Here is a 20,016-nt window from a genome sequence, read left to right as displayed (position 1 = left end):
GATTTTAAAAGTTATTTGCTGAAATAAATCTCACCAAACTTGCATAAAAAATACAAAAAAGATAAAGGCAGACTTACCCCTATTGCATCAACAGAAAATTATTACCAAATCAAATTGCCTCCCCGGCAGCGGCGCCAAAATGTTGGGTGCAGGAATTGCACTTAAGCAAACTCCTCAACACTTAATTGTCAACTTGGGGGATTCGTAAACTTAGAGATGAAGCACAGGCAATGCCAGAGATGGTATGAATTTTCCTGATAGAAATTCCTACTTTCTTAAAGAAAAGCTTGCAGAATCGAAAGAGTAAAAGATAACTGAATCATCAAAGTAATCTAGTGTTGGAACAAGAAAGAATGCATTTGCAAAGGAATCAAAATAAAAAGGCAATCACTCCAACTGATCAATTTTTAATTACTGAGTATGTGTTATGTTTTTCTTTAGCAGAGACACTTGGCAGTCTCGTAGAATGGGCCCTTAAACCTGCTTCTTTAGAGATTTCCTTCTTGCACTAATCTGTCATGTACTATTGTAGTTTGCTTACACTAGTGCAAGAACAAAGGTTTATGCAGGAGGTATAAATGGTGTCTTTACCAAGGCTTTTTACTTCATGCAAGGGCTCGAACTTCCAGGGTTCAGAGCACTCAGATCCTATGACAAGAAACTAGTTCTTGCAACGGATTAGAGCTTCCTGCACTTAGCTATTAATTCTTAAAATGAGTGCTTAATTATTGCAAGTGTCAAATTAAATTGCACACATAAAATGTGAATGTTCCTGATCTTAATAGAATGCAATAATGAAGAAACAATCAATATACATTTGTCATGTCATAAACATTTAATGAAAGAAAAGAAGATTGTGGGAAGTAAGATAAAAATTCTTGCTGCAACACACCAACATGCACTAGTACAGGTTCATTTCTCCTGCTTGGACCAGGAAGGGGAAAACCAATCAAACGGAATTGCAGGAAAGGAAATATCACACCAACGTGCACTGGTGCAGGTTTATTTTTGCTGCTTGGACCAGGCAGGGAAAACCAATCAAACGGAATTGCAAGAAAGGAAATATCACACCAACGTGCACTGGTGTAGATTCATTTCTCCTACTTGGACCAGGCAGAGAAAACCAATCTGAAATCAAATGCAGGAAAACAAATTGCAGGAAAAGGAAATTTATTTACTTCACACAACGCATCTGCTTTCACTAAGACAAGAATGCATGTGCTAGAAATTAAATGACACTTGACAATGTAAACACAAATTACAGGGAAATGAAATGGGGTAAACATGCTGGGTTGGCTAGGCCCTAGCCAACCAGTGCGTTTCCCTTTTAAATAAAATCGCTTCTTAGTAACTCAGATCATACTCATTCGTTTAAAGGAACAAATAAGATTCGAAAATCATGAGGTGGAGCTCCTTATTCCTATTAATCACAAAGGTAAAGTACATCATGAAATACAGAGTCTAGCCCAGATTTGGGCGATAATAAAAGGTACAATCTCCCGTTTAGAAACACAGTCCTGTTACCGCCTCCCCCCTACGTGCATAATTGCTCCTCCTTTTATAATATGTTTACATGATAATTAATCGTATCCTTTGTAAACAATCATGGGGATTTCATCCCAACTAATTCTAATTAAATAGAATATCAGTACAATCGTTCCCCTATTAAAAAATAGAGATTTAATATGAATTTTCCAAATCTGGGCATTTTCTAGATTTCTGGAAAAATTGGTATTTTTAACAAACTGCCTCCAAAGACCTCTTCATATCTCCTCAACCATTATGCATTTTGGAAAACGGCTCGCGTTTTACTCAATTTCCTATACTGGGAAAAAAACCTATGTTTCAGAATTTTGAGATTCGCAACGATCGGCGTGGAAATTGAGTAAATCGGCTGTTGGGAAACTACTGCGAATTTGGGTGGAAGTTGTAAAATCTGAACTAGTGCAGGAATGTGTGGTGCAGGAATCCTACTGGTACTAGTGCAAGAATGTGTGGTGCAGGAACTTTGCCTCTATTAGAATAGGTATATAACCAACTTTGTAAACCTGCAAACACACAAATTATTATTAAATATGCCTTTAATGTTTTAATCTCATTAAAACAAAGGAATAGCAAATACTTACTTATTATCTCTAAGAATGCACAAAACTATGACAATGACTAGTCAAGCTAAAGAAAAGCATGAGTGATTTCGAGTAAAAGGTGATATAAAGCAAGGCAAAACAAAGGCCCAACTTCCCCCCATGCTGACCTTCTTGCATGTCCTCATGCAAGGAAATCCATTGTCGCGTTGTTGCTCCCAAATTGCAAGGATGGTGCGTGCTTGCACTGATCTACTTACACCGCCTAAACTACGTTGCTTTGCTGGCACTTTTCTACTTGCACTATTGTATATTACAACATGATTGCACTGGTGCAAGCATAAGAAGAAAACTGATGGGGAATTACGAAAATGGGATATGAAGAAACGTAGAAAATTTTATGGAAGGTCCGCCTGCTAACCACATTACAGTTCTAATGAAAATATTAATTGTAAGAATGCAACAATATTAGGTACAAAATGTAGAAATTATAGACAAAAGAGTATGGTACATACCTGTTACCTTGTCCCAAATGAATTCCTTGTTTTGTTTCTACCCAAAGTCTTATAATGAAAATCAAATTTTGTTGAAAAGGTGCAATCTCAAAATAACTACCACAAGTTCATGCACCTACTATAGCAATCTTGTACCTAGATTATGCAGCGCATATTTAGAGGCAACCAGCATCTTGTGAGCAGTCATCATTGAGTAATTCATCACTCTAAATACCATGAAAGTCAAAATGAGTTATGATACCAATTAGCAACCTCTTTATTGAACACTCTAAATTTTGTTGTCATCCAGATTCAAACTAAATTTCCTCTTAATATAAAACAAAGAATAACCTTTACTAAGGTTACCACATCCTTAAAGATTCTTGATTTTTTAAAGATATAACTCAAAGCATCATGTTCAAATCGTCTTTAAAACCATTGTCCAAAAAAAAAGGATAAGTTTAGGGGAAGAGAAAGATAGCCAAGCAAATCATAGTATGCAATTAAATTTAATACCACAGATATAACCCTACTGCCTGTAGGTGTCCATAACCTCGGCAGGGGTGTCTTTTGACCCATCGAAAGGTCTTTGTCCCACTTACTAGGCATGGATTCAAAGTTATTGTATTTTAATTTTAGATGAAGGCCACTGTTCTAGCTTGGTAACCAACTAATGGCAATGCCACTCACAAGAAGTAACATGGATGAACAGGTCGGCTCGTGATGAGACCTCCTGTCTTCCAAATTTTCGGTTGAAATCCAGTACTCTGGCTTGGTACCCAGAAGTAGTAATGTCATGCATGCTAGGTCTCATGATTGTGGTAGGTCGACTCATCACGAGACCTCCTATCCTCCCCTAAATCTTTTGTATAGTCTTATTATGATTAACCTAAAAGGTTACTTAATAAGTGGGGAGACAGATCTACTCCTTAAGAGTACGGGATGGCATGAAAAAAATTTAATGGCTAATCATTACTGACTAGTTCCTCTGCCCCAAAGACTTATAAAGATATCCCAAATAAATACTAAAATACTCCTTGAATTAAGAATGCCAGTGTTCTCATGAATAGCTTATTATGATCTTAACAAGAGTGGTCCTCCATAGGGGGTTTCCAATACTACCTTCTAAGGGAAACTGAAATCATATATATCAAATGACAACTTCTTAGAGTGATTAGCCATGTTTACTTTGAAAAATCATGAGGTATTAGAGTGAATCATACTTAACAAGATGTGTCACAGATCTTTGTGTTAACAATCAATGTGGATCAAAAGTAGTTTTAGTGACTAAATTTTAAAAATCAAAACCCTAATAGCATCTTAATAGCTTTATTCACCTACCCCACTTTACCTAAGAGGCGGAAGGCTTCCTTTTATGTATAGGAGTACTTCCAATGAAGCCATGTGCGGATCAGGTGAAAATATATATTCATTCTCAAATTTATCATACAAACTTGAAAGTGTGCATGAGCATGAAAAACCAACGAATGTAAATGATATGACAACAAGAGTTTTAGAAGAGGCTAATGTTGCCTTGCTTGAGTGGTTGTTTGGAACCAATGTTCAATGTAATCATGGTAGCCTTGGTCCATTTCTTGATTTGGCCCATGCTGCACATCTTCTTCTTCCTTGTCATGTCGATTTTCCTCCTTAGGGTGATCAGTCTCTTGATCACATTCTGGATCTGCTGATAGACATGTCAATAACTTTTCGTTTTCAAGTTCCAATGGATATCCTTTGTTGATTATAGTGCATGATTCATTTGTCTCCACAAAAGATACTTCTAAATCCTCTTGTGATGGTGGAGAAATGGACAAGTCCTTAACTATTGTCAAAAAAATTTCTTCTTGAGAGGTAGAGATCAAGATCCCAGTAGCTGCTAGGGCTTGAGAGAGAACCTTCATACTTGTTATCATCTTTAAGTGATCTAGTTGATTGATAGTCCCTGTCTCCACACACATATTAGTAATGGGGGTTCTTACAACACTCCAAAAAATGATATAACGTTAAAGATTAGGATCTGAAGATAATTGATTTTAAAAGTTATTGGCTGAAATAAAGCTCACCACACTTGCATAAAAAATACAAAAAGATAAAGGCAGACTTACCCCTATTGCATCAATAGAAAATTCTTACCAAATCAAATTGCCTCCCCGGCAACGGCGCCAAAATGTTGGGTGCAGGAATTGCACTTAAGCAAACTCCTCAACACTTAATTGTCAACCTGGGGGATTCGTAAACTTAGAGATGAAGCATAGGCAATGCCAGAGATGGTATGAATTTTCCTGATAAAAATTCCTACTTTCTTAAAGAAAATCTTGCAGAATCGAAAGAGTAAAAGATAACTAAATCATCAAAGTAATCTAGTGTTGGAACAAGAAAGAATGCATTTGCAAAGGAATCAAAATAAAAAGGAAATCACTCCAACTAATCAATTTTTAATTACTGAGTATGTGTTATGTTTTTCTTTAGCAAAGACACTTGGCAGTCTCATAGAATGGGCCCTTAAACCTGCTTCTTTAGAGATTTCCTTCTTGCACTAATATGTCCTGCACTATCGCAGTCTGCTTGCACTAGTGCAGGAACAGAGGTTTATGCAGGAGGTATAAATGGTGTCTTTACCAAAGGCTTTTTACTTCATGCAAGGGCTTAAACTTCCAGGGTTCAGAGCACTCAAATCCTATGATAAGAAACTAGTTCTTACACCTGATCAAAGCTTCCTGCACTTAGCTATTAATTCTTAAAATGAGTGTTTAATTATTGCAAGTGTCAAATTAAATTGCACACATAAAAAGTGAATATTCCTTATCTTAACATAATGCAATAATGAAGAAACAATCAATATACATTTATCCTGTCATAACCATTAAATGAAAGAAAAGAATATTGCGAGAATTAAGCTAAAAATTCTTGCTACAACACACCAACGCTCACTGTTGCAGGTTCATTTCTCCTGCTTGGACCAAGTGGGGAAAACCAATCAGACGGAATCGCAGGAAATGAGATATCACACCAACGTGCACTGGTGCAGGTTCATTTCTCCTGCTTGGACCAGGCAGGGAAAACCAATCAAACGGAATTGCAGGAAAGGAAATATCACACCAATGTGCACTGGTGTAGGTTCATTTCTCCTGCTTGGACCAGGTGGGGAAAACCAATCTGAAATCAAGTGCAGGAAAAGAAATTGTAGGAAAAGGAAATTTATCTACTTCACACAACGGATCCGCTTTCACTCAGACAGGAATGCATGTGTTGGAAATTAAATCACACTTGACAATGTAAACACAAATTACAGGGAAACGAAATGGGGTAAACGTGCTGGGTTGGCTGGGCCCTAGCCAACCAGTGTGTTTCCCTTTTAAATAAAAATGTTGCTCAGTAACTCAGATCAGACTCATTTGTTTAAAGGAACAAATAAGATTCGAAAAGCATGAGGTGGAGCTCCTTATTCCTATTAATTCACAAAGGAAAAGTACATCATGAAATACAGAGTCTAGCCTAGATTTGGGCGATAACAAAAGGTACAATCTCCCATTTAGAAACACAGTCCTGTTACCGCCTCCCCCCTACGTGCATAATTGCTCCTCCTTTTATAATATGTTTACATGATAATTAATCATATCCTTTGTAAAAAATCATGGGGATTTCATCCCAACTAATTCTAATTAAATAGAATATCAGTACAATCGTTCCCCTATTAAAAAAATAGAGATTTAATACGAATTTTCCAAATCTAGATGTTTTCTAGATTTTTGGAAAAATTGGTATTTCTAACAAACTGGCTCCAAATACCTCTTCGTATCTCCTCAACCATTACTCATTTTCGAAAATGGCCCTTGATTTACTCAATTTCCTATATTGGGAAAAAGACCCATGTTTCAGAATTTTGAGATTCGCAACGATCGGCGTGGAAATCGAGGAGTAAATCGACCGTCAAGAAACTGTTGTGAATTCATGTGGAAGTTGTAAAATCTGAACTAGTGCAAGAATGTGTCGTGCAGGAATCCTACCAGTACTAGTGCAAGAATGTGTGGTTCAGGAACTTCGCCTCTATCAGAATAGGCATATAACCAACTTTGTAAACCTGCAAACACACAAACTATTCTTAAATATGCCTTTACTAGTGCAGGAATGTGTGGTGCAGGAATCCTACCAGTACTAGTGCAAGAATGTGTGGTTCAAGAACTTCGCCTCTATCAGAATAGGCATATAACCAACTTTGTAAACCTGCAAACACACAAACTATTATTAAATATGCCTTTAATGTTTAAATCTCATTAAAACAAAGGAATAGCAAATATTTACTGATTATTTCCAAGAATGCACAAAACTATGACAATGACTAGTCAAGCTAAACAAAAGCATGAGTGATTTCGAGTAAAAGGTGATATAAAGCAAGGTAAAATAGAGGCCCAACAAGGAGGTATTTTATCTCATTGCCCAAGTCTCAGCCATGGAAAATATCATGTATGGCGGTGTTCAATTTGGTTCAGTAGGCATTGGTTCTAGTGTCTCCTAAGAACAAGAACTCTCGTCGTTCGCAAGGAGTTAATTCCCCTAGTAATGCTCGTAGCTGATGGTTGGTTCCAATGATTGTTTTTTATGGTTTTCTTAATCTCCACTAATATCTTGTGTTATCTTGCAAATATATTATAATCCTTGGGTCATTTTGTCGAATTCTTTGTAGAAGTGTTTTTGTATAAGAAAGAAATGTAGCTTTAGAGATAACGTACTTTTTGTATGAAGAAATGTATTTTTCTATGGCCAAATATCATAAAGTTGTTGTAAGAGTTTTGGCCCATAAACCAGTCATTATTAATATAAAACCCTGACATGTTTCCTTTATAAAAAAAATCCCAGTGGAATTCACAACTCTTACAAAAGTCAAAGTACAACCTATAGACAAGAAACCATTACAAAGGAAGTTAGAGTGGAAAAGTTGAGTGTCATTAATGATGAAAATATGTCTATAATTAAATAATTCAATCCATTGATTAACCAAGTAACACTTATAGATTGAATGATAATAAAAGGTCCATTTTCCACCATTGAAAAAGTATATCTCAACCTAAAAGCATTGACAAATAAATAAATACCAAAGAATAAGTTTTTGGTTTTGATATATCATATAGAAGATAAACTATTAGAAATTATTGTAACCCTAATATAAGAATTGTTACATGAAATGATCAACATATCCACATCATATTAAACAAAACTCATTCCATATTTTTAAATATGAAAATGTTAATTTGACTATTTCTAAAGGTATCCTAAGAAGTGTCATTGAACAAGACGTAATCAAATGGATAATCATATAATATTAACATTTATTGACCTAGGGTTTTTGCCCCCTTTTTGATGTCACCATATTGTTCAAACCTTTGAAGATCATGTTATCTTGTTTCCTCAACCAACGCAACATCAATATAGAGAAAATTCAAGTTGAAATAAAGATGCACATTTATCCTAATTGAGTTCTAAAGATGATGCACGCCTTAATGGAATCACGAAGTATACAAATATAGATTACATAATGATAAAATCAAAAGTCATCACCCTATCAACTTGTGACCAATAAATGATAATTGTAGTCACAAAATATCTCATATAGAAATCCTTACATTTCATTATTACAATATATTATATGTATCCTAATGGATTTCCTTCCTTACTCTTATATGGATTGGATTTTTTTTCCATGAATGTAATGGACATAATAATAATAATAATAAATGAAGTGACATATCCTAGCTTATGTTTGATTTTTGTAGCTATGGTCGGTCTTCATATTGTATAATTTAGCCTTTCAAATATATGTATTGGTAAATTTCAAGACATTGTTTTCATGTCTTTTTCAAAAGAAAGAATTTGATTTTTTTTTTATTTTAAATATTTTGGCATTAAAGAATTTAATTCAGCTTCCACTTGGTCAAGTTATCCCTGCCCCATTGTGGCATCCATTTGGCCTCCTAAGAAAGATATATATAAATCATTTAGCCTCCTCCTCTTGGCACCATTCGACCTGAAGAAATAACAACTTTTGATCCAAACGAAGAAGAAACAGAACAAGGATGAGGACAAGAAGACCTTTTCCTCTCTAGTTTTACCTTGCACTTTCTCTCTTTGTTTTTTTCGCATGTGCGACGTTTTTCGGGGAATGTCTAGCAGCAATTCCATTTTTATTTTTATTTTAGGAGGTGGCCGAAATTTGGCCCTAGCAGAGCACAAAAGGTCGATACTTTTGGGAAACATATTGACTCGATTTTAAGACAATTTGTCTAGGTTTTACAAGGGATCTCTTATTGGTCTATTTGACTTGATTTTGACTAGGAAAGATCAATTCTATCTCTTGTTGAATTGAAGAATTTCTCTAAGGAAAAGGTTGCTAGTTTTTTCCCCCAAGTGGGTTTTCTAAAGGTCAATATTATATTGTTCGTGTGCATCATGGTTTCATTATGATATCTATTGTCCTACTGCATTTTTTGTTGAATTTATAAATTATAATTTATTAATGGTTAATTAGAAGTGTGAAAGATAATCATCATACATTGATTGGAAGTAATTATCAGTTTAAAAAATAAGTGCTAGTATCTATTGTCCTTGTAAAATCAACATGGTATTGTAGAAAACTAAAAAACTAATAATAACACATTCACTCATAAAATAAATATTAGACATATAGAAAAAACAAACATGGTGGAAAAGGCCTCAGCATTCCTCACATTCTCATATTAATCAATCCAATGTACAAAGAATGATAATAGTATAAATAAATACATGAGGAAGTTGTCTCAAGATAGTGCATCTATCTTGGACAAACTTGGTTGAGATATTTTCTCAACAAAACACTAATATAGGAGAACTAGTTGGAGAGAATCTCTCATCCTATGTAAACTCCCTAGTTTGAGGAACTAACTCCTAATTCTCAATATTTGATCTATTTAATTATGATTTTTGGATTTATAATTGTTTTATTATGAGAGTCAGGCTAACATTTCCCCCCTCAATGTTAAATCCAAAATAAGAACAAGGAACCCTCTTCCAAGTTCTCAAGTTGATCCTCAAAAACATTTGCCTGAAAAACCGCCAAAGCTGGATGCTGAAGAAACTTCAATATGAAGAGACTATGAATCAGCTAAAAGTATGAGTCATCTCTGAAATTCTGTTTGACAAATCCATCACGTGTCAAGCTGTAAAAGGATCCATCTGTCCTTTGCTTGAAATCAGCGTCATGTGTCCATTGACAAAATTTGATGAACACCCACTGGTTGATGACGTTGAAAAACAACTCACTGTTGCTATTGTTGTGTTTGAAAACTACTCACTGCTGACTTTGTTGTCGATCGCCCACTGGCAAATTTGTTGATGCTCACTCACTGATGAAAATGACCACTGGTTGCTTTGCTGATGTTGTCGAGACTTTCAGTCTGACAACCATTGTCAATTTCATTGACATTTCCCTCCCTTTGTCAGCTAAAAGGAGAGACAATCTTCTGAATTTGATATCTGAACTCCCCCCCTTCAGGTGTAAGAGAGTTTCTCTATTTTACTCCTCTGTTCAACTGCACAAGAGTACCATCTTCATTTTTACTGTTGGCTGCAATATGTGTGAGTGAATTCAATTGTAAAACTTATACAATCTTCTGACCATGGATGACCATTCCCAAGGATCAATCCATGAATAATCGATCTTCAACCTCCTTGATTGTTGTTTTTTGCTGCATTGTGCTGATGAATGATTGGACTTGCCACAATGGTGACAAAGATGGAGATCAAAACACTGATCTTCCATATGATCGTTTCTTTGACAATGAAGGCATTTTGGTTTGACTGCAACTGCAATTTGTGTGTATTTCTGTTTGTCTTCAACTTTCTCAGAACTAGTCGATGTGATTTGTGCAAGAAACCCTTCACTGACAAACTTAATGGTCCTTGAATAATATGAGATATGCAAGTTGGTGTCATCTTTGACATATCCTAAGCCTCATCGATTTCTGTTACTTTGGATTTCTTCCCATGGCTTGATGATTGGTTTGGAAGAAAGTTGAACTAGATCAGGGACCACTTCGACACTTGAAGTTGGTTGGATCAGTGACTTGGAATCAACATCTTTATCTTCATCTGTACGGATGAAAGACTTGGAAACATCACTCTTCTATTGCAACTCATCTCTTTGAAGTTGTGACTCCAGTTGAAGGAACTCAATTGTTTCATGTGCTTGTTGTAGATTCATTGAAATATCAACAAGAGTTTCTTTGTTGATTTGTACCATGTCTTCAGCAGTTGAGAGGATCAATTGTTAAGAATCTTTAATAACTGAATGCTTTTCGCCATGTGAACTTGTTGGAACTCACACTCATTTGCTTTTAATACTTGTTGGATTTGTAGAACTCGTTGGCTTAATGTTTGATTGTTTGTTGCACGCTCGCTTGAACTTGTTTTAACAATTGATTGTTTGAACTCACACTTTCTTGCTTTCACGCTCGCTTGATGAAGATTGCTTTGCTTGAATGCTTCATTGACACTTTGTGAATGCTTCAATCAACTTCACACTTGCTCATTTGTTGTAGAAAGATTTTCACTTGTTTGAATTCACTCTCTTGATTGATCAAAAGAAGGGTGTTGAATACTATCAAAAATGCACCCAAGAGAAATGCTTACAATGATTTGAATGACTCAGTTAAACACAATGGATTCACTGGGTTTAATTTGATTTCCTATCAAATCAAAGCGTGGGTGTCGGTTTCAACCGAAAATGCACCCTTACAATTCAACTGAATTTGACTTTGATTACAATCCAACTTACAAATTATGATTTGCAAGTTACAGTTTTGTATTGAACTTATTAAAAAATGGTGCAAGTGCAATTTTCAAAACATTGTTGTTGAATTGCTGCAAAAATTATTGATGTAGATGACAACTTGATTGGAAGTTGATGTAGAAATGTTGTTGACAACTTGATTATGTATTGTTGCTTCTTGATTGCTTGCAGTTTGCTTGATTACATAAGCTTGAATGTAATTGATTATGTGCATGCAATTCGCTAATTTGTTGTGTGCTACATGTGTACCATATTACAAATATACCACATGAAGGTTAGTGTCAAAACTAGACACAAAATAAAAACAATATCAAGAATCATGCACCATCACAAACATACGCATGGTGTACCTAAGATCCCCTTATTCAAATTTAGGGTGGATCTAAGACACAAGCACCACAAAAATTATGATGTTATTAATTACAAGAGTACATCATTCTTCAATGTCACAACTTTGTAGTGTAAACTTCTCAATAAGAATGTCACACTTGTAAACTTTGGAAGCAAATTGTCTTCAAAAAACTGTCTGCACTGACTCAATCACTCTCAAAGTAAAATATTACTTTGGATTATAATAATGACTTTCACTCAAACAAATTCACTTATCGCTCCAAATTTACAAAATATGCACCTTATGACTCCACAAAATCATTTATTACTCCCTTACATAAAGAATTAGAAATACTCCTTATCCCTCTAAAATATACAAAAATCACCTCTTACTTCTCACTCCAAAAAACTTATTACTCCGAAATATTAAAACATACCCTTATTACTCCAAAAACATCACTTTAAAAATAAGAAAACACATATTATTTCAAAAAAATGTCTTTTCTTTTGGTTTTCTTGTCTTCCAAAAAACTAGAATTTTTTTTAACCTCTCCTAAAACAATACTTTAAAAAATCTACTTATCACTCCGAAAGTACTTTCATAACCCACCTTATCTCTCATAAAAACTTTAGGATCACTCTTTAAAAATTCCTTTACATACTTCCCATTAAAATGATTATTAAAACTTTATAAAATCACTTAAAGTCACGTTTCATTTTAAAATTTACAACTTCTGTATGTAAAGGTATGCTCGCCATTCACTTTATGGGTAAGTAACATCCACCATACAATGTCTTTTCAAAATCTTCTACAGCGTCCACACAATTTGGATTTACCAAAACAAAGCATAGAATAAGAGGCTCTCCATGGATAACAATATAACTCCTTGAAAAATGAGAACCGCAGATATGCTCTTTTTCTAATGCGTGTTCTATTTCAATTTGTTAAATTGCTTCGGAAAACAGTGGAATATGACCATGTCACTCTCGTCGCACTCTAGAGTTCAAGTCCAGCCAAACGTCCTTTTGTTTTTTGAAGCGGCTGTCAGCGAATGCGAATATATTGAGACGTTGTTTTCTGAAGCCTTCGTTTGAAGGAAATCAACGCATAGAATTATGTTGTTGCCTTGAAGAGACTGTCGTGAAGAAATGCTGCGTGAATCCTCCTGCACACGGAAAGAAAAGGAGAGCCGCAGAAGAATAAAGCAGCAGAAGAATTTTTCTCGGACTGTTTGAAGTCAAACAGAAAGAAAGTCCATGCTGCTACCGATGGAGAGTGACGACCATTTAAGAAGAGAATCAAGGCATTGGATCTCTTTTTAGCCGCTTAAAAAAGGCCCTCAAAACTGCATGAAAAAAAGAACGCAGTTTGTGAGCCCGCCAGCCGAGTTGGAGGAACCCGCACTGTCAGAAACCCCAGCCGGACGAGCAAGATCATCCCGGGAACCTCTCGTGTGCTCCCCACAGTGCAGGTCTTCTATTAAGTACGTTGGATGCAATTCAAAAAAAAGGAGAAGTATGCCACAAATACAATATGTCGCTCAATAATTTGAAGATCATCATCGAGATCTCATTGAACTAGATTAGAATTGTCGTTTTTCAGATGTCCGACAGAATTGCCAATCAATTATTTGCTCATCAATTGAATAGAGTTTTCCAAGACTTTGTTGAGTTGGAATATACTCGTCACATCAATGGTATTATTGGAGCTCCGATACCATATGTAGAAAACTAAAAAATTAATAACAACACACTCACTCATAAAATAAATATTAGACATATAAAAAAGCCAGACAAGGTGGAAAAGGCCTCAGCCTTATAACATTCCTCACGTTCTCATTATTAATCAATCCAATGTACAAAGAATGATAATAGTACAAATAAATACATGAGAAAGTTGTCTCAAGATAGTGCATCTATCTTGAATAAACTTGGTTGAGATATTTTCTCAACAAAACACTAATCTAGGAGAACTAGTTGAAGAGAATCTCTTATCCTAACTAAAATCTCTAGTTTGAGGAACTAACTCCTAATTCTCGAGACTTGATTTATTTAATTATTATTTTTGGATTTATAATTGTTTTATTATGAGAGTGAGGTTAACAGGTATCAGAGCTTTGGTGAAGGGAAGAGGATATCGATATCACTTTTGAAATCAAATAATTTGCAAAGATAATTTTTGATTATATTTATAACCATGGGTTCCTACATTAAGACATAAAACAAGTTGGAGGGTGTTACAAATTTCAGAGCATGGAAAACTAGGATTGATCTTATTCTTGCAAAGAATGATGTTTTGGATATTGTGAAGGGAAAGTTTGACGAATTAGTAGATAATGAAGGGAAACCAAAATATACTAATGATGACATCACATCCATGGGTATTATTGTGGAGTTTATTAGAGATCATTTTATTCCTTATGTCTCAAATCTTGACACTTCAAAGAAGATGTATGATGCCTTGGTTGGACTATATACCATCAACAACATTGGTCAAGCAATGAGTTTGAAAAATGATATTTGTGATGTTAAAATGTCAAGAAATGATATTGTGGCCTCATATTTCATGAGGATTTCTCAACTAAGAGATCAACTTCAAGCAATTGAAGAAATTATTTCTGAGAGAGAACTTGTGACTACAGCAATTAATGGTTTGCCTGACTCATGGGATTCGTTTGCATCTAGTATTTGTGGCAGGAAGGAAACTCCAAGTTTTGAGGAACTATGGACCTCATGTACTAAAGAAGAATCTAGACTAATATCCAAGGGAAAGATTCAAAGACCTCTAGATGGTGAATCTCAAGATTTTGCAGCCCATGCAAAGAATGGTAAAGGAAGGAGGAATTTTGGAAGATTTCAGAAAAATAAAAAAAATAATAAAAAACAAATAAAAAAAAACAAATAAACAAACAAAAAAAAAAAAAACAAAAAAAAAACAAAACAAAACCAAACAAAACAAAAAATAATAAAAAATAAATAATAATAATAATAATATTTCTCAGGAAGGATACTTTCTCCTAATCATGGTCAAGCAAAGAAATATTTCTCAAATATTCAATGCTTTTGTTACCACGAGTTTGGTCCTTATACTGAAGGGAAGGATGATAAGAAAAGAAAGAACAAGCAACATGTTTCTACAACAACCATTAATAATGAGCAACCTAATCAAAAGAAATTCAAGAATGAAAGTGAAGAAGATTTTTTTTCTTTTCTACTCTTTCATGTACTATTACAAGTAACAGTGATATCTGGTTGGTATATAGTGGAGTTTCTAGACATATGATAGGTAACCACACTAGTCTCAAAAATTTGGACGAAAATAAATTAACACTAAAGGTGGAGGTTGGTGATGATGGGAAATATGAAGTCAAAGGTGTTGGGTCAACATCCTTTCAGTTGGAAACAAGAGGAAATATGTCTTTGAATGATGTATTGTATGTTCTAGGTTTGAAAAAGAACTTAGTATCTACCTCATCTTTGGAAGACAAAGGATATAAAGTTTCATTTATTGATGGATAAGTTTTTCTTTGGAAAAGGGGCTCAGGCATAGATTCTGCCAAAGTAATTGGTGTTCGAGAATGAGGCTTGTAAAGAATCCTTGGAAAATATGATCAATTATTGATACATAAAAACACCAATATATGTGAACCATGCCATTGTAGATTTTCTCACATTCATTATAAGGCAGCTTTTTCTGTATTAAATAATGTTGTTATAGGCCTACCAGAACTTTAAGTATAGCATGTAGGAATTTGGAAAGATTTTGCACTTGGAAATAATGCCAATAGATACTTTCCAAGAAGTGGAAATAGATCCAAGGAAGTCTAGGAACTAATTCATTCATATGTGTGTGGACCAATGACAACAACTTCCTTGAGTGATGTAACATTTATTAATGATTTATCCTGAAAAAATTGGCTCTATTTCATGAGGAAAAAAGATGAAGTCTTTAGCAGGTTTCAAGAAGTCAAGATTTAGGTAGAGAAATTGACAGGAAAGAATATCATGATTCTTAGATCTAATAATAGAGGAGAATACACTTCCAATGAACTCATTTATTTTTGCAAAGAAGCTCGCATTAAGAGGGAGTTAATAGTTCCTTACAATCTGTAGGACAGAGTTGTCGAAAGGAAGAATAGAACCATTGTAGAAGCTTCTAAGGAAATGATCCATGATCAATATTTTCCCTTGTTCTTATGGGGAGAAGCATCCAAGACAATAATTTATGTGAAAAATAGAAGTCCTCACCAATTGTTGGAATTCAAGACTCATGAAGAAGTCTTCAAAGGTAAGAAACCAAAGGTTGGACATTTGAGAATATTTGGTTGTCCTGTTTACATACATGTACCCAAGGAGAAGAGGTTGAAGTTGGAGCCTTATAGAAAGAAGGGAACATTTGTTGGGTATAGTGAGACATCAAAGGCCTACAAAATTTATATTCCAGGTCAACGAAGGATTGAAATCAGTAGAGATGTTATCTTTGATGAGGATGCATCTTTCAGGAAATCCAAGGATGTTGATGTTGATGAAGAACATGAAGCTCCTCAAAATGTTGATACATGGCTCTCTGAACCAGTGAATCCTTCAAAATATCAGCAAGACTTAGAAGGAACAAACAATCCAATGGACTCTCCTAGGATTATTGTTCTAAAATTCAAGAAGATACATGCATGGCTTTCAAATACTTTACAGGATGCAGAAGGACATGCATCTCCTTATGGATGTTTGGAGAAAGCAAAAATCTGAATAACTACTCATGATATGTTGCATTAATGAGTCGTATCATTAATTCTGATCCATCCAACTATGGGGAGGCAACAAATTAGCAAGCTTGGAAAGATGCCATGTTAGAAGAACATCAGTCCAACATGAAGAATGACATATGGGATATTGTGTTAAGACCTTAAGGGAAGTCAGTGGTAACCTCCAAATGGATATACAAAATCAAACATGCAGTCGATGGCTGCATAGAGAAGTACAAGCCAATATCCGTGGCAAGAGAGTTATCCCATAAATGTTGAATTATGTAGCTTGGGAGGTGCTCCACAAGCCTAGATATAGGGTTTGTATGAGTTTGGTCACAAAATAATTTGTGGGAAAAGAACCCAAGTGAAGGGGTTTTAGACCCATATGGAGTTTAAAATTCTACAATAAATTAAAAGGGAAAAATTAAATTCCTATGTCTAAGAGAGGATCAAAATCCATAAGATCTAGAGGATTATAAAGAGGCTTAGGGAGATATATTTGGAGGCCTTAGGATCAAGGCTAGATATCAAGTGAGAGGGATATTTCTTGAGAAAAGAGGTTGCTAGAGATGAAGGCAAGGAGAGGTAGAGCTTGGACACTGAGTAGGGTTACAAGGGAAGCTAAAGTCATATATCCAAGTGCAATGAAAGGTAGTGAAGAAATATCAAGGAGAGTCGCAATTAGAAGGAGGGTTTCTATCCTAGGATGCTCACTCTTATGGAGGTATTATTCAACCCTCGTAGCCAATTTATTCCCAAAATTCTTGTTGAATTGTGATGAGGGTCACAGGCCTAGTTTTTGGAATGAAAATGTGACTAAGAGACATGTTTACCTTGCCAAGAAGGGGTCACAGAATGGTGTGTCTTGCCACAAGAAAAAGGAAAGGCCATAAGGCCTAAACCATTGTCCAGTTTGAAGGAAGAGGGACGCGAGCCCTAGTGTGCATGGTAGGAGGTCAAAAGGGCCTAGATGATTATGGCCATGAGGGTCGAGCACCCTCAAAACCTCAATGTAGAAAAAGAGTGGCCTATGTGGCCTAGTTGATGTGGAACATCCCTAGAAGAATGAGGTCGTGTGACTGTCTAAGGTGACTAGTGTCTTGGGCAAGTAGGTTGAATAGTTAGGACTATGTGGAGCTGCTAGAAGAGGGATTGAGTTGTGGAATAATTGCTAACTAGATAGGTTGATCCAAGGCTTGGGAACAACAAATTTGATGCCCTAGTGTAGGTTTGTTTAGTGCATACACAGTCACCCAGAATCAGACTCTAAAGTCTTCCCTAAATTATGTATTTCTCATAGGGGTTGGAGAAGAGGGTTGAGTCCCTTGTGGTACCAGTTTGTCTATGTTTGAAGGTAAAATGCATCAGGTCATTTTCATTAGGCCTATAGGAGAAACTGTGAGCAGAATAGTCGGCACAGTGGAAAAAATTAGGGTGTTACTGAAGGTTGGAACTTTCATGAAAAGGAACAAGTTGTGAAGTCTATTCATAGGGTATAGACAACAGATTTAAAGTTTCCCTAGATCTATGTGATTTGAGGGTCAAATCACGAGTCTGAGGGCAGATCTACAAGCCCTAGGTGAGGAGGGTTCTAGTGGCCCTAGATCATTGAGGAGATGACTGAAGATGGGCATATCTAAAGCATAAGAAGCAGTGTAGGATTGGTGTTAAAATTGGACAGTTGGATGGTAGCTTAAGAGCAGATTGGAGCACCGCAACAATTGTCATATTGGGGCCCCAAGTGTAGACTTGAGAAGGACCTAAAGCATGCTAGGAGAGGAATAATTATTGAGCTCAGGGACTTGTATATGGGTAAAAATGACCTCATCAACATGTAAGGGAGACCACCTGGTCAAAGCCCCAACTAAGCCCTAATATGTTTAATTTAGTGGTTCTGAATGGTTCTATTAGGTCTAGTTACCCCCTCTCTCTCCTTGCTTACTTGTGATATTCTAATACTCACCAAACAAGAAGAGAGATATCAGATCTACCTCCTTGTTGCATGCTTGTAAGAAAGCAGTCCATAAGCTAAATTAATGGTTCAGCCAAGCCACTCCAAAGTCTGCCCTTGTGTAAGAGGATTTCTAGAATCCAATAATTAAATCTAAATGAAAATCTACTCTAATATGCAAGTAACAAAAATAAATCTTAAATCTATCTCAATTGAAAGACGGGTTAGTCCCCCTCTCAACCAAGGGCAAGGTAAAAGGAGATTTGGACCGGCTTTGAATTTAGAATGAAAATGAAATCAATAAGCCAAGGAAATAGTTCGAGGACTTATCGCTAGTTCAAGTGAGTATATGCATTCAGCAATATGATGAATAGTCATCGATCTCTGGTGTACATACACCTAAATTAAAATAAATTCAATTCAATTTTAATAGTATGTTGTCTTAAGGAAACAGTTCTCATAAAACAATCATGATTAAGATAAATACAAACTTATTGTTAATCTGCTAAATAGTTAATAGTAATGACACATATATCTATTCAAATTCATTACTCAATTTGATAGTAATTAGATCCATCATTAAAAGAAAGTTTTCAAATGATTTAAACAAGTATACAATTGACTGAATTTACAATAGTGCAAAATTCAAGAAACATATACTTATCTAGATAAAGAATTGCCTCAAAATTGAATTACATTGAAGCTAAAAATCAATCCATGATTTTGACAAAAGTGTACAAAAATTGTGGATCTAATCAAAGCTTGTTGAGCATATAATTTCTCAAAAAAATTCATGGTAGTATGAAAATTTTTTGGAGTTGTAATACGTCTCTTTATATCTAGGCCAAACTAACTAATTATTTACAAAATTTTGGTCTCTACAGTAGTGTAAAAAGCCCTCTCTTTGCAGAGAAATTCCTCTATAGTTTCAGATCTAGAACCACCCCAAGTGCATATTCATGCTCCTTTTATAATCCTTTTGAGATTGTTTAGATTCATTGCTTTCTTCAGCATCCAATCTTCCATTATCCACGTGTCATAAAAACCATAAAAAAGTATTAAAAACTAAAATAAAACATAACTAAACTATATTAATACAAAAATATAAATTTAAATGTGATATTATCATTCAAATAAATAAAATTACTAAATGATAAAGACAAATAAATTCAACATAAGTAAACTAAAAACCATCCAATTATAATGAAATTAAACTAAAATAGCTTAAAAATAAAGTAACTGCACCGGTTCAAATCCCCGTGGGTACTTAGGTTAGTCTTAACTAAAAAAAACAACATAGAACTAGGTTTAAAATAATCTAAAATAATAATTGAACAAATTAAAACCAATAATTAAATACTAAAGTAGTTTAATTCACCGCAATTCAAATAATTATATTAATAAATGACGTAAAGTTTAAAATTATAATAACAATAATGTTATATATAAAAGTCTATCATCTTGGATAAACGGTGAGTGTTCTGTTAAGGAACTCTTTGATGTTAAGGCACTCTTTAATGTGAAGTGAACCGTGTGTTTTGTTAAGGCACTCCTTGATGTTAAGACATTCCTTAATGTGAAGCCATTT

Source organism: Pinus tabuliformis, chromosome X (assembly GCF_031772625.1).
Source record: "Pinus tabuliformis cultivar Carrire ecotype Pingquan chromosome X, CPIR1, whole genome shotgun sequence".
Lineage (NCBI taxonomy): Eukaryota > Viridiplantae > Streptophyta > Pinopsida > Pinales > Pinaceae > Pinus > Pinus tabuliformis.
This window is presented reverse-complemented; position numbering follows the sequence as displayed.